At 44.2% G+C, this 20,435-nt stretch overlaps 1 protein-coding gene across 1 annotated transcript in view; it reads left to right on the top strand.

Annotated features, from left to right (window-relative positions):
* HSF2BP (heat shock transcription factor 2 binding protein) overlaps positions 1-20,435 on the top strand; it is a 145,109-nt gene that overhangs the window by 123,435 nt on the left and 1,239 nt on the right. The window lies entirely within an intron of this gene.

A 20,435-nucleotide genomic window follows, 5' to 3' on the forward strand; every position in this document is an offset into this window, starting at 1 on the left:
ATGGCTCGGCAGCAGTTCTGCAGAAAAGGACCTAGGGGTTACAGTGGACGAGAAGCTGGATATGAGTCAACAGTGTGCCCTTGTTGCCAAGAAGGCCAATGGCATTTTGGGATGTATATGTAGGGGCATTGCCAGCAGATCGAGGGACATGATTGTTCCCCTCTATTTGACATTGATGAGGCCTCATCTGGTGTCCAGTTTTGGGCCCCACACTACAAGAAGGATGTGGAAAAATTGGAAAGAGTCCAGCGGAGGTAACAAAAATGATTAGGGGACTGGAACACGTGACTTGTAAGGAGAGGCTGAGGGAACTGGGATTGTTTAGTCTGCGGAAGAGAAGAATGAGGGGGGATTTGATAGCTGCTTTCAACTACCTGAAAGGGGGTTCCAAAGAGGATGGATCTAGACTGTTCTCAGTGGTAGCTGATGAAAGAACAAGGAGTAATGGTCTCAAGTTGCAGTGGGGGAGGTTTAGGTTGGATATTAGGAAAAACTTTTTCACTAGGAGTGTTGTGAAACACTGGAATGCATTACCTAGGGAGGGGGTAGAATCTCCTTCCTTAGATATTTTTAAGGTCAGGCTTGACAAAGCCCTGGCTGGGATGATTTAGTTGGGGATTGGTCCTGCTTTGAGCAGGGGGTTGGAGTAGATGACCTCCTGAGATCCCTTCCAACCTGATATTCTATGATTCTATGATCAGCTCATGGATGAAGAGGAGCTGGTTGAACCTGAACCCAAGCAAGACAAAAGTGATGCTGGGGGGCAGAGGAACGTGTTTTGACAATTTTGCAGCCCTGATCCGATTGTCATTAGTAGAAGACATAAACTCACAACTGGTCAAGTCAGTCCATAGATTAGGAGTACTCTTGGATTCCACACTGATGCTAAACTCTCACACAGCAGTATCCACAAGTAGCCAATGTGGATAAAAATTGATGATTTTTTTAATTTAAATTGGATTTTTTAAATTTAAACTAAATACAGGTTTATTTTTTATAAAATTAACTTATTTAACATTGTCAACCTATATTATGATCTAAACTTATTATAAGCTATTAAAATCGTTTCAATTAAATAAAAAAATAAAGCAGTATGTGTTTGCTGCCAAATTTTTAAGAAAGTTCTACCAGGTCAGTGGTTTGCGTAATTGGCTATGCATCTGGGACAAGAGTTTGCTAAAGTGCTAAACCAGCTTTTGACAGCAGGTGCCTCTTCTGCAGGGGCAGAGAGAATATTTTCTTCATTTCAGTTTGTTCAACTAGTTAAGTTCAATGACTAGTTCATTCGAAGTTAAGAAAACAACTGGGAGTTGAAAACCTTGTTTTCCTTTTCCAATCTATGAATAAAAAATAGGTGTGAGAGGATGAAATCTACTAGTTCTCAAATCTTGATGGACATGATGACCAGAAACAATCAGTTCAGTTCATTAACTGGGGCGGGGGGGGGACTTTTTGGCCAGAGAGCCACATCGGGGTTGCGAAATGGTATGGAGGGCCGGGTAGGGAAGGCTGTGCCTCCCCAAACAGCCTGGCCCCCACCCCCTATCCACCGCCTGACTGCCTCCCTCAGAACCCCTGACCCATCCAACCCCCCCTGCTCCTTGTCCCCTGACTGCCCCCTCCTGGGACCCCCAGCCCCTAACCGCCCCCCCAGGACCCCACCCCCTATCCAAATCCCCCCTGCTCCCTGTCCCCTGACTACCGCAACCTATCCACACCACTGCCTCCTGACAGGCCCCCTGGGATCCCCGACCCATCCATCCCTCCCCCACTCCTTCTCCCCTGACCGCCCCCTTCCAGAACCCCCATCCCTAACTGCTCCCCCCAGGAACTCATCCCCTGTCCAACCCCCCTGCTCCCTGTCTCCTAAACACCACCTCCCGAACCTCCACCCCATCCAACCTCCCCCTGTCCTCTGACTGCCTCCTGGGACCTCCTGCCCTTCCCCCATCCCCTTACCAGGCCACTCAGAGTGGCAGGACAGGCTTATTTGAAAGCCTGGGGGTGGGTGCAAGCTGTGCTGCCTGCGTGGCAGTGGGGACAGTGGGGGAGGGGCCGGGGGCAAGCCTCCTGGCTAGGAGCTCAGGGGCCGGACAGGACGGTCCTGCAGGCCAGATGTGGCTCACGGGCCGTAGTTTGCCCATCCCTGAACTAGAGCTAATACTACCTTTTAAAATAACTCAGGATATCAAATGGAGGTCAAGGTCCCAGTCCTTATCTTCAAGTTGCTCTGTGGCCTGGGCCGAGGATATTTAAAAGATCAACTAAGGCTTTGGGATGAAGACTGTTATTGACAATTCTGCTCCTCAGGCACAATGGAACTTTCTACCATAAGGGTAAAACTTGTCTGTGAGGGAGACAGAGCTTTCTTGGGAGTCAATCCAAGATTGTGAAATACTCCCATGAGGACGAAGAGAGATCATAGAATCGTAGAATATCAGGGTTGGAAGGGACCTCAGGAGGTCATCTAGTCCAACCCCCTGCTCAAAGCAGGACCAATCCCCAATTAAATCATCCCAGCCAGGGCTTTGTCAAGCCTGACCTGAAAGACCTCAAAGGAAGGAGATTCCATCACCTAGGTAACCCATTCCAGTGCTTCACCATCCTCGTAGTAAAAGAGTTTTTCCTAATATTCAACCTAAACCTCCCCCACTGCAACTTGAGACCATTACTCCTTGTTCTGTCATTTGCTACCACAGAGAACAGTCTAGATCCATCCTCTTTGGAACCCCCTTTCAGGTAGTTGAAAGCAACTATCAAATCCCGCCTCATTCTTCTCTTCTGCAGACTAATTAATCCCAGTTCCCTCAGCCTCTCCTCATAGGTCTTGTGCTCCAGCCCCCTAATAATTTTTGTTGACCTCCATTGGACTCTTTCCCATTTTTCCACATCCTTCTTGTAGTGTGGGGCCCAAAACTGGACACAGTACTCCAGATGAGGCCTCATCAATGCCGAATAGAGGGGAATGATCACGTCCCTTGATCTGCTGGCAGTGCTCCTACTTGTACATCCCAAAATGCCATTGGCCTTCTTGGCAACAAGGGCACACTGTTGACTCATATCCAGCTTCTCGTCCACTGCAACCCCTAGGTCCTTTTCTGCAGAACTGCTGCCTAGCCACTCAGTCCCTAGTCTGTAGCGGTGCATGGGTTTCTTCCTTCCTACGTGCAGGACTCTGCACTTGTCCTTGTTGAACCTCATCAGATTTCTTTTGGCCCAATCCTCTAATTTGTCTAGGTTCCTCTGTATCCTATCCCTACCCTCCAGTGTATCTACCACTCCTCCCAGTTTAGTGTCATCTGCAAACTTGATGAGGGTGCAATCCCCACCACCCTCCAGATCATTTATGAAGATATTGAACAAAACTGGCCCCAGCACCGACCCTTGGGGCACTCCGCTTGATACCGGCTGCCCACTAGACATGGAGCCATTGATCACTACCCTTTGAGCCCGATGATCTAGTGAGCTTTCTATCCACCTTATAGTCCATTCATCCAGCCCATATTTCTTTAAGTTACTGGCAAGAATATTGTGGGGAGCCCATATCAAAAGCTTTGCTAAAGTCAAGGAATAACACGTCCACCGCTTTCCCCTCATCCACAGAGCAAGTTATCTCGTCATAGAAGGCAATTAGGTTAGTCAGGCATGACTTGCCCTTGGTGAATCCATGCTGACTGTTCCTGATCACTTTCCTCTCCTCGAAGTGCTTCAAAATTGATTCCTTAAGGGCCTGCTCCATGATTTTTCCAGGGACTGAGGTGAGGCTGACTGGCCTGCAGTTCCCTGGATTCTCCTTCTTCCCTTTTTTAAAGATAACATAAACCTCTCTCTCTCTCTCTCTCTCTCTCTCTCTCTCTGTATTATAAAATCAAACTAAACCATTAGGCCCAAAATACCCCACTACTCATACTTCTCCCCGGTGAAAGGATGCAAGAAGCAGCACATGACAAATGTTAATAACATTGCTTAATCCACTATTGAAAGGCATTCAAATACTGAGGTGATGAGCATGGTAAACACACCTATACAAAATAGAATAAAGTCTCAATTCCTTGCTGTGCCACAGGCTTCATATGTGACCTCGGGCAAGTCACTTAGTCTCTCCGTGTCTCAGTTCCTCATCTGTACAATGGCGACAATAGCACTGCCCTACAGGGGTGTTCTGAGGATAAATATATAAAAAGATTTGGATGCGCTCAAATGCTATGGTGATGGGGGCCATCTGAGTGCCTAGGATAGACAGAAAGAGTGGGAGACAGGACATTAGAGACTAGGGGGGAGGGGAATTGCTCAGTTGCGCAGGGTTGAGTTTCAAGCTGTTAAGTACATGTAGCTGCCATTAACTTTGGTTGGAGTGTTGTGTGCTCAGCATTTCTCAAAATCTGGCCCAAGTTGAGTTCCACCTACAGTTGGTTGGACATTGTTCACTGGTTCTTATTTTTTTTTTTAAATTAAAAATGCCTTTTCAAAATGAAATAGAAATTTTTGCAAGAAAATTAGCAGTTTCATTTCAATGTTTTTGGCTTTCAGTTGTATGACATAAACCAAAAAATTCTATAAATATTTTCAGTGAAAAAGAAAAGTGGGTTCTTTGAATTTTTTCACAAGAAATAAGATGCAGTTTCTGACAGACCTGCTTTGATTCCACCTCTGTTTTCTGATTTTGATGAGACTGGCCTATGTCCTGCAAACAGAATATCTTCTGGGGAATCCAGTCCAGATCAGCAGTGATGGAAAGCTATTGCCATCTGAGATCCCTTTTATTAAATGAATTGGTGGCCTCAGTTGCATTCTTAGTGGAGGGTGAAAGACTACCTGCCCACCTGGCATTAATTAACATCCATGTTGATAATCTCAGAAGAAGATCCCAGAGACTGTGTGGGTATGAGAATAAACTTCTCTCTGACTCCTGAAACCGGTCCCTCCACAGCAGGTTGAGATACATGGGCAGAGCAATGTGGGGAAGTCTGCTTCCATTGTCTTACCTGTTCTACAGCTACAAAGAGGGCTTTGGTCTCTAGGCTGTCAATCTGCTACATTTCATAAGCACTACATTCACTTACAAGAGTTTTAAATGAGGAAAATTAATTTTGAACTGATGCGATGTCATCATACTTTGACATGGCATCATATGTCATTGTGTTACAATGCTACCATTTGTGCACATCACATCTTTGTCCTGGAGGCAAAGACATAAACATGGCCAACTCAATACACTGGGGCATAACGTGACGTCCAACTATTTCTGCCAGTATCAATGGGTCTGGCTTTCAGACCAGAAGCTACTAAGAGCAAGAGAGAAAAAAGGGAACTAAAACACCTTCCCCAGCCCTGTAAAAAAAGTTATCAGATGTCATTCTCAATTATCACCCAGCTAGCTCGCAGACATCAGTACAGAGACTAATGTGACATCTGTAATGCCTGAGAGAGTGGAATTCAAATTTGTTTCTGGGCAGCTGGTTGCTGCTTTTTCAGCCCATGCAGAACTAATGTTTGTGAAATATACTGTGCGTGATGAATTTCCTCTAGCTCCCCAGACTGATAGTGTTCTTCTGTCCCCTTTTTCTTTCTAAGGGCTGAGAACACGGGAACTGCATCATCTCTTCTTTCAGGTGTCATTATTTCACTTACTAACTTGTTCCATCACTGCGCTTTCCCAGGCAGCTGCTATCTTAGACTTGCATTCCATCTGCCCGCAGTCAGATGATGTGCCCTGATAGAAAACAGTAAAAACAAAACCAGTCTCTGAAAGGCATTTTCCAAAACAATGCTCAGTTCTGGGGTTAAAGGCACCTCTGACTGTGACCTCTTCATGGCCTCCTTGGATATGACTACACTGCAAAAAAAACCAAAAAAAAAAACAGAAAATCAGTGGTGAGTCACAGAGCCTGTGTCAACTGATTCAGGTTTTCAGGGCTCATGCGACAGGGCTAAAAATAGCAGCGTAGACATTCCCATGTGGGTTGGAGCCCAGACTCTGAGGCCCACCCTCCTTGCTGGGTTTCAGAGCCTGAGCTCCAGCCTGAGCAGAAATGTCTACACTGCTAATTTTAGCCTCCTAGCATGAGCCCTGTGAGCCTGAGTCAGTTAAACTGGGCATTGAGACTTGCTGCCTCACGGTTTTGTTTTGTTTTGTTTGGGTTTTTTTTTTTTTTTTTTTGCAGTGTAGATGTGCGTCTTGCCCTCACCTTGCTCAAGGTGGGAACTCATGTTCCTTTCCCTCCATACTAGGCCTTTAAATTGCAGTACCACCAGTTCTTCACTGTGATCATCATAGCAAGTCTAACTTGCAGCCCTGCTTTTTCCCATGGGCTCTGACATTTGTTACCAGGGACCAGCCAGCATTCCCAAAACACAGCACATTTTCTTAGGTCAAAAGCAGCACACAGAAAACATAACATAACAGTCACCATGCATGCTAAGCTTAACGGGTGTCACCCATCAGACACATGAGTTCCTGGTAGGTCCGTGCCATTCTTCGATACGGAATGAATCTAAGTTTGAGTCAGATCAGCTTGACTTTTGATTCAAATTCTTAGTTCGTTGTTTGCTAGGTCTCTTGAACCCATTCAAAACAAGTATGTGTATTTTCCCCTAGCAGGTTAATCTTTTTTACTTGTCCAGATATTTACATTAATTACCCCCTAGTGATTCTGTATTCCACAGGAAGCCCAACCAGTGAGCCAGGAACATACAGAAACACATACTGCTTATTGACATAATCGTCTATGAATATCCTATGTGCCCAAAGCAGCTGGCACATCTCAGTACAATAGTCTTTGAAGTATCCCCGCTGCCAGGCTCTCACACCTGTCACAGTACAGTATACAAAAGCTCAGTTTTCCAAAGGGAAGAACGTATGCAAGTCACTTTGTGACATTTTGTACATGGGGTATTACAGGGACACTTTGTGATGCAATGTAACAGGATGGTATCAACATGTCATTATGTTTCAATACAAACTTGCAATGTGGTGATGTTGTGTGGGCCCTGAAAGTTCTTTGAGCTGGGCTTTCAGGACATTGGATTGCTCCATCAAAACTGAAAAAATCCTGGTAAACCACACAGATTACAACCAGGTTTTGCTTAGCTTCATTTTCTAACACGTGAGAAGTTCTTGGTATTAAATAAATAGCTTTTGAAAAGACAGTTTATATTCTTAGGACAGAGTGATTTGATTCATAGTTTATGAAGCAAAAACAACGAGGAGTCCTTGTGGCACCTTAAGGACTAACAAATTTATTTGGGCATAAGCTTTGGTGGGCTATAACCCACTTCATCAGATGCATATGTGTGAAGTGGGTTATAGCCCATGAAAACTTATGCTCAAATAAATTTGTTAGTCTCTAAGGTGCCATAAGGACTCCTCGTTGTTTTTGTTGTTACAGACTAACACGGCTACCCCTCTGAAATTAGTTTATGAAGGAATCTGGTATGAATCTGCCCAACTTTTGACCCTTCTTCCCCCATCTATGTAGAGAATCATTCTACTCCCTCTGCTTATTTCTAGCATTAAAAGGCTATCATCCAAGCTGGGAATCTGAGCTGTACCATGTGCATATATGGCATGTTTCAGGCTGTGGTCCAGCTAGGGGCAGCTGTTGGTTGGATGGAGATGAAGGCTATATATTGAATGAAAATCAGTTAATGCAATCCAGGTGAACAGCCCTATTCTGTAACACATCAACTCAAATGAAGTGTGTAGAAAACAATCCAGTACGAATAGTTTGTGTTAGGCTGAAATAATCTCCCTTCCCCCTTTCTCCCAATGCCGATGCCTGGTCTCCTGGTGTGGAACTTCTCAATCCACTCAACGAAATTAGAAGCACTTGTACATCTACCTCTGTATGTGTGAGGAAAAGTATAGAAAGAGATATTATATCAATGCTATTGTTCAGGGTGGAAATTGAATGCGAATGAAATCAGCACTGAATCTCCCTCTACAAGAACCAGCTTGCCTGCTTCAGTTTTTCTGCAGATTTTTTGTGAATGCTACATAGTGTAGAGGAAAAAAAATCTCTTCTTCTTCCTCCACCACCTCCCATCCCTCCCCCTGCAGCTTGGAATGATGCACAAATGGTTCTGTTCATTTCTGGAGTTATAACAATTGAGTCCGGTAGCAAGTTGGAAAATAACAAATTACTTTAATAAGAGTTTAAAGGGAGGTAATGACCGGAAAAGTGACTACAGTATGTAAAAATGGCACTGTCTCCTTCTGTAGCTCTGTTCCCCAAGAATTCAGAATCTGTGTTTGCTTTGGCCAAACACAAGGTATTGCGCTAAATACAGAGGTAAATGGATGAAATGTCATGGACTGTGCTATACAGGAGGTCAGACCAGGTGATCTAGGTATGTCTTCTGGCCTTACAGTCTATGAATGATCTTTGCTTAGTTTGCTAATAAAAAGAAATGTTTACTCCTTTTTTCTCTGGCTAGCCCTCCAGAGCCAGAACAACAACCGGAGAGCGAGCTGGATTTTGTTTCCGGCTTGTGTGCTCTAAATGCTGACTGCAGCTTCTTTATTGTTGGTGCTTACATGTGAATCACAAAGAACCGAGCTTGACTCTCAGCGTTCCGGTTGAGTTTGCTAGTGTGTCAATTAGGAAAACATCTTCTTATGTATAAATTGATCAAATTTGCTATGGAGTCATTGATAGATAACACACTGCCTTTGTTTGTTTGTTTGTTTTTTCCGCAAAATACCTTGTCAAAATACAGCCACACTGAAGAAGCAAAGGGATTTCTGAGCTTCCATATATTTATACCCATAAAACTCTCCAGAAGTTTATGTATGGTATGCATACATGCAAGACATGTATGGTATGAAACACAGAAATATTGGCTCACTGATTGACCATTCCCACAGGGACTGATACTGTTTAATTCTTTCATAAGAACCATGGTACCATTCTATACCCTTCTATAGAATCATAGAAACATAAGGTTGGAAGGCACCTCACGAAGTCATGTAGTCCACCCCCACCCCAAGGCAGGACCAAGAAAACCTAGACCATCCCTGACAGGTGTTTGTCCAACCTGTTCTTTAAAACCTCCAGTAATGGGGATTCCTCCCTTTGAAGCCTGTTCCAGAGCTTAACTACCCTTGCAGATAGAAAGTTTAAGCACCTGGCACTGGCCATTGTTGGAAGACAGGATATTGGGTTAGATGGACCTTTGGTCTGACCCAGGATGGCCGTTCTTAATTACTTCTTGTGCTACCTTCAGTGGAAATAGAGAACAATTGATCACAGTCCTCTTTATAACAGCCCTTAACATATTGAAGACTTATCCAGTCCCTCCTCAGTCTTCTTTTCTCAAGACTAAACATACTCAGATTTATTTTTAACCTTTTCTCACTTGTCAGGTTTTCTAAACCTTCTGATTAAGTTGTCTCCTTTAAAACTATAACACTTCCACTTTGTTAAAACTGGAGCTATGGAGTCTTTAAATTAAGACTGGATGACTTCCTAAAAGATATGCTTTCAGTCAGCCACAAATCACTGGGCTCAATAATGTTCACTTATACAGTAAAGAAGAATAATTCCCTCCACTGCAGAAAACACAGTAATAAAGTAAAGAGCCCATGCAATCATAGGTCCGCCATGCACCTCTAATCTTTACCCACTCATTGTTACAGCAAGCACTTCTGAATGCATGGGCTCATCAGCCATTGTGGGCATGATGTTAACCTGATTAATATGCCTCTGGTTAGAAGTGCTGTAAATTCCCTGAGCTCATGGTCCTCTTCCTCCTGCCCTCGTCTCTCTTAGTAATATGAGCACTTCGGGGGTGGGGGAGGCATCATTGTGATTTATCCCGTGGGTTTGCAATGAGAGTGATCTGATGACCCTGCACATTCATCAGCTGCTCCTTCAGCCTGGTCCCATCTGTGATTTTTTTTTATCTGCTCCGGCTGCTTCGGGATATGTGGCACGTAGGCACATACGTCCTTGCACACACACGTTTGCAAAACTATACTTGTATAAACTTTGTCAGGAAGTCATCCAGCCAATGTTTCCAGAATGCTGCTTTTAACTCTTCACTGATCAGTATCTGGTATCCTGGCTATTCCCACAGCTGGTGGGCATTCGCTCTCCTTCTCCCATTTTGTTTATTGATCACAATTGCTATCCTTCATGCAGGCTTTTTAGATCAATAGTAATAGGCAGTCTACAAACACCTGGGAGGAATTGCACACCTGACATCACACTACTTCCCATGAGTACGCACACACATGGCTTCACAATAAAATGCTACCTTTGCTTTACAGGAAGATGATACACCAAATGTATCTGCGTACATGTAATGTGTGGGCGGCTACCTGAAATTGGCTAGAATAAGCAGTGTTAGTGAGTTAAGAATGTCTATGGGTATGCAGGCATTTTGGAGTAGTTTTTTAACATCTGAATTCTTAACAGGCACATGAGTTGGGAAGGAAGTTCTCATAGCCTTTAAATGTTTACCCTGGTCAGGAAAAACCACTTCCTAAGGGACCACATCTTCAGCAAAGACATGGCTCACTCTGAAAAGAGGCAAGATCACACACCCACACGTGCACACAAACATCTCATTGGGATGAGAAAAGAAAACTTAGCTTATTTACTTGAGTCAAAAGGGTGCTGTTCTTTCTGCTGTCATGAATGAATGACAATTACACGTAAATGATGGTAAAAGTATTTGCTTAGTGTCCTTTAACTCACTGTTAGTCCAGTAACATTTTATCAGATTTGAATGGCTACTACAAGAATTTGGAGCCCGCTCTAAAGGGATGGAGTGGGTGGGAGATTTTATCCTCTGCAAACAGGTGAAGAAAGGGGATGTCAGAGCCAGCATTGGCATTTGGTTTCCATTGCAGGTCAAATTCTGATCCTACTTTTATCACTGTAAACCTACAATATCTGTTATGCCAGGGGAATTACTCTGGATTTACACAATGGTAACAGAGATGGGAATTTGACTGTACATTTTTACATGAAGTTGAATCTCCCTTAGTGTGTATTTATACCATGCTCATCATCATACCTAAATACCTGCTGGCTGATCCCTTATTTGGTTGTACACATTAATCTTCTATAATTATGTAAAAAATAATAACATGTAAGTAGATGAAATATGTGAGCTTGATTCTTCTCTCACATATGCTAGTGTAAATTAGGAGTAGCTCCACTGAAGTCAATTGAGTTACACTAGTATGAATCTTGCTTCCCTATTAGAGGTGTTACAGACATGTGATCTAAGTGGAAGGGGGTGTGTGTGAAAGAAGAGATGGTGGGGGTCGGGGGGGTGTCTCACTCAGCTTCAGAAGGAAAGGGAGTTAAATGTCAAAAATTCCAGAAAAGCTAGGGATGTCTTTTACGGCAGGCAAATCCACTCTAGCTTCTCCTCTCTAACAGCTGTTCATGTGCCATAAACAGCAAAGAAACCTTCTGTTTCTAACTCCTACTGAAATCCATGAGCTTCAAACCACAACTGCTGACTGCTTCTAGTCAAGTGTTTTAACAGTGTTTCCTAGTTTACCATCTCTTCTACAGGCTTAGGGATCAGGAGTGATTTTTCAAGTTTGCATATTGGGAGCTTGAAGATGTTTTGTTGAGAGCTGTGGAACATTCAAGCTTTAGACCACAGGATACTCAGTGTGTGTGCTTGTAGTTATGTATTAGCTTCAGTTCTTTAGTTTTTCTTAATTTGCCCTTTCCCTAATATATCTTGTCGGGGTTACTTACAGGTACTGATATTGCTTTCTCTCCTGAGCCAGAAAGTCATGGGCTCACATTCTGCACAAAAGTTTAGGCTTATAACCAACTTGACAGTACATTGCTGTGCTGAGATTGGGGATGGAGCTTGAAGCATATTTAGAGGTATGTTAAGTGAAGGGGCTATAAACAGACATTAAATGAAGAGATTCTCTGCCTCTCTCTGAAAGTGAAAGATCTCCTGTGTCTAGGTCACTATGCCTGGAATGTCTATTCTATTCTATTCTATTCTACCCAGGTTCTTACATTGCCTTCATTACCATAGCATCTGAGTACCTTCCAGAAGTGCATAAAGCAATGTGACTACCATTTGCAAATGTGATTCTCTTTCTTTTCCCCTATTAATGGTGGAAGAGAACTAACTGCATAAGAAAGTGCTAGACCCAGAAGATTCCAACTCCACACCTATTGCAAAGGGTGGGGTTGCTTCTTCCCCACTGTATCACCATATCACTAGACAAACTGGAGGGCACAGGTGATCCTTTTGTTAGGGCTGCCACTTTCAATGGCAGTGACAGGCAGAGTCTTGTCTCCAGGGAACCTTTGTCTTGTGGCTAATGCTGGCTCCACTGAGGGCACCATGGATGACTCCCAATATTGAATGGGTCTTCTCACTAGAAAAGAGATAGTAGTCAGGGCTGGGGAAAGAGGAGGGGGCACAATGTGCTTGACACAAATACATTTTTAATAGACTAGGGTTGAGCTTTTACTCACCATGAGCCCCATCTTTATCCTATGGGCCTGATCCTGGGCACTGTTGAACACTCTCATAATAAAACCCAGCTGATCCAAAGCTCATTGTAGTCAGTGGAAAGACATCCACAAGCTGTGGTGGGCTTTGGATTAGGCCAGTGTAGCTCTTTTCATCTGTAGATCTCAAAGTGCTTTGCAAAGGGGTCAGTATCACCCCATTTTTAAAGGCAGGGAAACTGAGGCACAAACAGGTGACGTGATTTGCTCAGGGTCACCCAACAAGCCAAAGGTAGAGTCTGGGGTAGGGCCCAGTCTCTTGAGTTTCAGTCCAGTGCCTTATATACTGTGGGTTTCTGCCTCTCCCATTGGTCTCAGTGAGCTTTAGGTGAGGGTAAGCACAAAAATAACTACTCCAGCCACGCTTTACATGTAAGCCTAATGTAGTACATTACCATACAATTTCTGCCATGAATTATTCATCAAAGAATTCAAATAAATACTAAGGATCACAGAATAGAGTTAAAAGGAAGGTATCCTCCTAATGTGGTAAGTCAGTGTGTGGACAGCACATAACCTTGTATGCTGAATGGAGAGACAATATTCTTGTAGGTGCATTTTCATCTACGTGCCATATCCTTTAGGGATTAGATGTACAATATTTAGGAAGAGAAAGGGCGTACAGTGCTGTAGTTCTGACCTTTCAGTAACCTGTTCGGGAGCAACAAAGATTCCTTTTAACCATGTATGGTGTAAGCAGAAAGCAGCAAAATTAGAAAGGAATCTGATTGATAGCCCCAAAGATAAATGCCACTTTAGCCCCAGTTAATCTAAACTGTTGACAGAAGCCAGTTCATACTTGAACTGGGAGAGCTAAGTGCTCCTCTGCTTCTGGGTGGGATAAGGTGCCATGTAAAATGTGTTATTTGTTTTTTGATTTATCTGCCTCTCTTGCATTTAACTCCCACTCTTCTTCTCCAATGAGTATGCACATGCTGGAAGCATTAAAAACAGACAGCAGCAAGTTCTCTTCACTAACACGTCTCCACATCAAAGGCTTTACTGGAATCTATTGATTCTGTCAGACTCATGTAAACACTGTGATGGTTTTAGTGAGAAGTCATGCTCTTTTCTGTTGACTTTAAAAAAATGTTCCACTATGTATAAATATTCACCTTACAAAGAATTCAATACATTGCATAAAGCTTTTCAGAGTTCTCCCTCAGTGCCAATGAATATTCAAAAATACATATATTGACAAACAGCATTGACCTCACTTATATGGCATCACAAAAAAACGAGCCATTTAGCTTTTAAGGTTTGCTTTCACTGTTGTTTTGTGTTTCGCATGCAGCTGTTCTTATCTGACCTATTGTTTACTTCCTGTTTTTAAAATGAATGCACTCTATAACAGTGTGAATGAGTTTGGAATGCAGCCAGGTGAAGTGTGTTCAGAAAGCCCAGAAACCATTTGATGATTCTGGAGAAGAACAACAAATCTTAATAATGAATTTCTGGGGAGTTCTGAGTCAGATTCATCTCTATTTTAAACATGCCAAGTGTGTCTCATTTTGAGTCTCCTTAGAAGCTTAGATGTTGATCAAAAGTTCAACAATTTTTTGACCAGAAATAGACCTGCTTTTAGTTTTTCATTACAGCCACTAGGATTTTCTAGTTGTACATAGTTTCAACACAATGCTGAGTGAAACATAAAGGTTACTATAGAGATTTTCTTTGAAATATAGGGGATATTTGACCTTGAGACCCAAAGCAAAAGGTGGAGCGGGTGGGAGCCTACAGCCCATACAAACAAAAACAGTGGCATGAGGAACCCCAGCGAAGGGAAAGTGTTAAGGTTCACCCAGCTCTGTTCTGGGTGTTGTAACATGGGTAGGAATCTCTGACTTGATCTTGTTTGTGCATTGAAAAGTGTCCTAAATGCAATACAAATGAAATTTTACACTATGAATGTAGTGAAAGCGAGGGACTAATACACTGGCTTGACCCACATATAGTACAAACAAACCCTGATGCAGTGCTCATGGGCACAATACTAAAGTGGCCTCTTCTCCAGGAACATCTTACTTGGTGACTTCCTGCACCCTACTAACTCTCTTGAGTGCAGGGTTGCCCTCCTATAGAATTTCTCTCTCCCCTCCCCATTATGTCTTTTTGGGACTGCTCCTTTAAATTTAGGAACACCAAGTAGCTACAGTCCTAAAATGTCAGTTTTGCTACAAGCTGCTGCTGGCTGTACCCTTCTCTCTCTTACCTAATATGTTTCCCACATAGTTTTCCCTTTCTGATTGCTGAGGAAAATGGTACATTCTCATACGTTTGTATGAAAGCCTCTTTGTATGAGAGCCTCTTTGCACAGGCTTACCAGTGCACCCCAATGCTGATCTGCAATGCATCTTGCTATTCCACGATTGGGCTTCTCTTGAGCAAAGACTGCCAATAATGCCTAATTATATGGACTTGAAAAAAATCCATTCCGGACTAGGATGATAACCTAGCATGATATTGATTTAAAGGTGTGTTTTCCTTATAATTCCCATAGATATGTCTGTTTGTCTTAGCAGGATACCAAGGCAGACCAGGTACTTCAAGCCACCTTAGAGATGCACCTGTTAAGCAGAGAAAAAGTTAAAGGGTTGCAGCTCTCTTTGCTTTCCCCTTCTATTTCCGTTAGCTACCGAGTCCTCCAAGTCTACACAGTCACACAATATAATGCCTCCCATAATTCACACGCACACATAGATAAAGAACTTCCTGTGAGGGGTTGGGGGTAATCTTTTGGGGATATTAAATCCAAGGGTGGAGCAAGTTGAACCCGTGTCTTTACAAAGGGCTCTTTCTGTCATTCCTCCCACAGTTAGACATGTCCATTCCTGTTTCAGCCAGGAGTGCTGACCTGAGTCCCATTCCTGGTGCTCCTGACTGCCTAGCAAATGCATTTTTTGAGCACCAGGCTCGGGTAGCGAGACCAAGACTGAATCTGAAAACAAATCTCCCAGTCTATTCCTACTCTTGTTGAAATCAATGGCAAAATCCTATTCACTTCAATTAGAGCAGAATTGGACCCGTAAGGCCTGATCCAAAGCCTGGGCTGTTGTTCATTTTAGGCATTTACCATGTTCTCTTTTAGATCTTTATTTTAGGGATCCTCTCCAAAAACATGAATAATCTAACTCACTGACAGGACAAAACTGCCAGGAGGTGGCTGAGATTTGACAAGCAGTGATATCAGCCTTGGGAAAGAAACTTTTCCGTTGACTCAAATGTGAGGCTGAGCCAGGGGTGGCCAACCTGAGCCTGAGAAGGAGCCAGAATTTACCAATGTACATTGCCAAAGAGCCACAGTAATATGTCAGCAGCCCCCCCAGCGCCTCCCACCCACCGGCAGCCCTGCCAATCAGTGCCTCCTCCTCCCTCCCCACACCTCCTGATCAGCTGTTTCGTGGTGTGCAGGAGGCTTTGTGAGAGAGGAGCAAGGGCACAGCAGGCTCAGGGGAGGTGGCGGGAAGGGGTGGACCTGTGGCAGGGGTTGAGCAGTGAGCACCCCCCAGCACATTGGAAAGTGTAGTATTGTTCTCTCTGTTGTCACTGCACCAGGGATTACAGTCCACGCCTAGGGTTCACTTATACCTACAGGGCGTGTTGCCGTAACAGGTGTGTTATAGCTGAGCTGGCCTCTTGAAAAGCTTTTGGGATCAATCTCACCTGTGTGTGATTTATCTCCCAGAGCACGTGTCGGAGAACCAGGCCTGCAGGGGAGCTAACAGGCCAGCCTGTGCTCAGTATGAGATGAGACCTTCAGAGCAGTGAGCACCCCCCAGCACATTGGAAAGTTGGCACCTGTAGCTCCAGAGCCGGTGCCTATACAAGGAGCCGCACATTAACTTCTGAAGAGCCGCATGTGGCTCCGGAGCCACAGGTTGGCCACCCCAGGCTAAGCTTTCGACTTTTAATAAATGATTCCCCTAGCGGTAACTTGACTGTTCCCAGTTCCCAGTGTCCTTTCCTCAGTACATAGCACCTAGGCTAACAGAAAATGTACAGCATTCTTAACTTTCCTTTAGACCAGTGTTTCCCAAACAGTGGGTCACCACCAAGCAGTGGGTCATGGGAAGACTCTAGATGGGTCCCCACATCCAGGGCTGGATTAACCCACCATTGGGCGTTGCATAGGCAAACATACACTTCTCTTGGCTCAGTGCAGGGGAGACACCCTGTGGGGTGGGGCTTGGAGAGCGGGGTGTTGAAACCTGGCACATGGAGTCACTGCACCACTCACTCAAAGTTGTCCCAACTGCCTCCGGCATGACTCCAGGTGCCAGCTCACAACCCCAGGAATGGGGAACTTGGCCCAGTGCCGTGGGACAGGAACCACTGCTGTGGGGTAAAAATGGGACAGGATCCCCCCCGCAAGGCTTCACCTCCTCACTGGGCTGGGCTTAGGGTTGCAATGCCAGTGCATATATGTAATTATGGATCACCACAAAAGACAAAATGCAACTGGTGGGTCAAGTTCATAAAAAGTTTGGGAACCACGGGTCTCCTATGGATGGTCCCATCTTCAAAATTGTCCACACTGATATTTTTAAGCCTTGTATTCAGTTAAATGCTCTGAATATAGATGCAGTTATTTTGGATTGGTTTTTATTATTGTTTGATTTCCCCAAAAATGGGAGGTACATGCACAGTGTCCAACTGCTGAGAGAGTGAGCTGGTTTCACTCCAGCTTCTCTAAGTATGTATCTCTGTGTCCTGCGTTGAATTCCATTTGTCAAGTTCTACAGCAATGCTCCTCTGTGAATCTTAATGTACATTATTACTCCTTTGCCTAAAACAGCATGCCGACAGGACTGGTTTTCATTTTTATGTGGCGTTAGGGTTATCAGGATTCTGCCTTTCCAATCCAATGCATTGTCCGCTTTGAGCAGAAACCCAAGATTCTAGTTTAGTCTCAAGTATCAGGGGGTAGCCGCGGTGGCAAAATAAATCTATTAGTCTTTAAGGTGCCACCGGACTCCTTGTTGTTTTTGTAGTTTAGTCTCAGTTACCAGTGGCCTATGGAGACTCGATGAGTGTCCCGAGTTATGGAGCTACATAGGCTGCAACTTAAATGATTCTTCCTCTTTGGCAGTGCCTTTATAACACTAACACCGGCATCACACAATTACAGTGTCTTTCCCAGAGGCAGTCACAGACTGTCTCCTAGATCAAGGGGGCTAGGCAATCCCGTCAGAACAAAGATTCCCCCCACAATGGGGATCAGAGAAAGAGGAAGTGAATTTCTTACACTGATTGGGAATGGCCACTTCATAACAATGCTGGTGGGTAGTGGGTCCTCTCCAGCAATTGGGGTGGGAGCTCCATTTCCTCGCTGAAAAATAACTTAGCTTATGACTAGGTTTTTTAAAATGGGCAATCTGGTATTGTTCTCTCTGTTGTCACTGCACCAGGGGTTACAGTCCATGCCTAGAGTTCACTTATACCTACAGGGTGTGTTGCCATAACAGGTGTGTTATAGCTGAGCTGGCCTCTTGAAAAGCTTTTGGGATCAGTCTCACCTGTGTGTGATTTACCTCCCAGGGCATGTGTCTAAGAACCAGGCCTGGAGGGGAGCTAACAGGCCAGCCTATGCTCAGTATGAGACGAGACCTTCAGAAAATAGGAAGTATGGAAAACTTTTTAGTAATAGAGTTTTGAGCTAGGGGTTGGGGGAAGCCTCCTAGGAATCAGGAATTTTGTGCAGGGAGTGAGTTGGGACAGAGACTGAAGGGTTCTCCCCGAGGAGACAGTCTCCAGGGTAAATGCGCCAGGAAACAGTTAAAAGGGCTGTGTAACGTGTAAGTGAAGGAGATATGCTGCTGCCTCGTTTTGAGTCTCTGGGTTGGAGTCTGGAGCTGAGAAAGGGAGTGGGCTCTCCTCCATTTTAGCTGTGCCACCAAGAGGTGACATCCTGTCACGTGAAGGGGAAAAGAACTTACTGAATCTGAGCCTGTGGGGAGGACTTGGAAGGGGGCTGCTAAGGGGGGGAGCCCTGTGTTAATGGAGTAGAAAAACTACCAAGGCTGGGAACAGACTCTTCTAGAGAGTTAAACCTCCAAAATCTCCCATCTAGTGGGAGAACCTGTGACTTATCTGTTGGAAGAGGAGGAAACTGAGGCAGCAGCTGTCTCTCCGCTCTTGGAAGTGGTATGCTGCTGTTACAGGGGGCAGGAAGGAGAGGAGTGGTTCAGGAATGTGATGTACAGGGACTCATCTGTATGAGCTCTCTTTCCCATGAGCTGCTCTGTGCAACTGAGCTTCCTCACTCAGTCTTGCTCAGTGGGTGTCAAGGTTCCTTCCCCACTCTGAACTCTAGGGTACAGATGTGGGGACCTGCATGAAAGACCCCCTAAGCTTATTCTTACCAGCTTAGGTTAAAAACTTCCCCAAGGTACAAACTTTGCCTTGTCCTTGAACCCTATGCTGCCACTACCAAGCGTGCTATACAAAGAACAGGGAAAGAGCCCACTTGGAGATGTCTTCCCCCCAAAATATCCCCCAAGCCCTACACCCCCTTTCCTGGGGAAGGCTTGATAAAAATCCTCACCAATTTGCGTAGGTGAGCACAGACCCAAACCCTTGGATCTTAAGAACAATGAAAAAGCAATCAAGTTCTAAAAAGAAGAATTTTAATTAAAGAAAAAGTAAAAGAAAAACCTCTGTAAAATCAGGATGGTAAATACCTTACAGGGTAATCAGATTCAAAACGTAGAGAATCCTCTAGGCAAAACCTTAATTTACAAAAAGACACAAAAACAGGAATATACATTCCATTCAGCACAGCTTATTTTCTCAGCCATTTAAACAAAACAGAATCTAACACATATCTAGCTAGATTACTTACTAACTTAACAGAAGTTCTGAAGAGCATTCCTGATCTGTTCTTGGCAAAAGCATCCCACAGACAGACAGACCCTTTGTCCCCTCCACCCCAGCTTTGAAAGTATCTTGTCTCCTCATTGGTCATTTTGGTCATGTGCCAGCCAGGTTATCTTAGCTTCTTAACCCTTTACAGGTGAAAGGGTTTTGCCTCTGGCCAGGAGGGATTTTATAGTTCTGTACACAGAAAGGTGGTTACCCTTCCCTTTATATTTATGACAGTGGGTCATCCTGGATATGGTCCATTTGCATTATCCCTTTGTGTGGGTTGTATCTAGGACCCTTTGGGGACTTGCAAGAGCTGCTCAAAAGTCCACAGATGGTTTCAACTGTCTTAGAGACTTCAGAAAGGTGCAGCAATATGTCAGAAAAAGCTGGGTTGTGAAGTGAAGTCTTTCTGTGGAAGCCCAAAGCTATGGGCATCAATGAAGATCTCAGGACTGGTGGCTTAGGGGCCCATCCATGTTCAGATGCCAATTCTAAGCTGCTTTTAACATGTCTAAAGCAACTGAGAATCTGTCACTTGAAACAGGTGCTTTTTACTATTAATAATGGCTTGGCCACTTTGAGACCCGTTGAGACGCTGTAACTGATTGCAAGATGTAAATTTAGCTGAAATGTGCTTTAGAATGGCATTCCATTCTGAAGGAGTGTCATTTAGCTCTGTCCCACAAGGGGTGATGGAATGAATGAATATGGGGGGGAGGGGTTGAAACTGTCTTGATGGCTCTGTCTTGTTGTGCACTATGTGGTATTATAATATTCTCTATCTTTACATGGCACCTTTGAGCTGAAAGAGCTTTACACCCTGTGTGTATACAGAAACCCGGAAAGCTGCTGTTCAGATGGTGGCAAGGGAGAGCTGAAATGGTGGCCGAGAAAACTGGAGCACATAGCATTGGTGATAAGAGTAGGCTACAGGCTCAGCAAGAAGAACCAGTTTCAAATGTCTTATTTTCAAGGCCTGCCCCACTCTATTGCATGGGATACTCTTTATTTACTTTGGGAGGAATGAAGGGGAATAGTCAGCACTTGGTGGGACTTGCACCTGTGGTT

The sequence above is a fragment of the Lepidochelys kempii genome, chromosome 1 (genome assembly GCF_965140265.1).
Source record: "Lepidochelys kempii isolate rLepKem1 chromosome 1, rLepKem1.hap2, whole genome shotgun sequence".
NCBI lineage: Eukaryota > Metazoa > Chordata > Testudines > Cheloniidae > Lepidochelys > Lepidochelys kempii.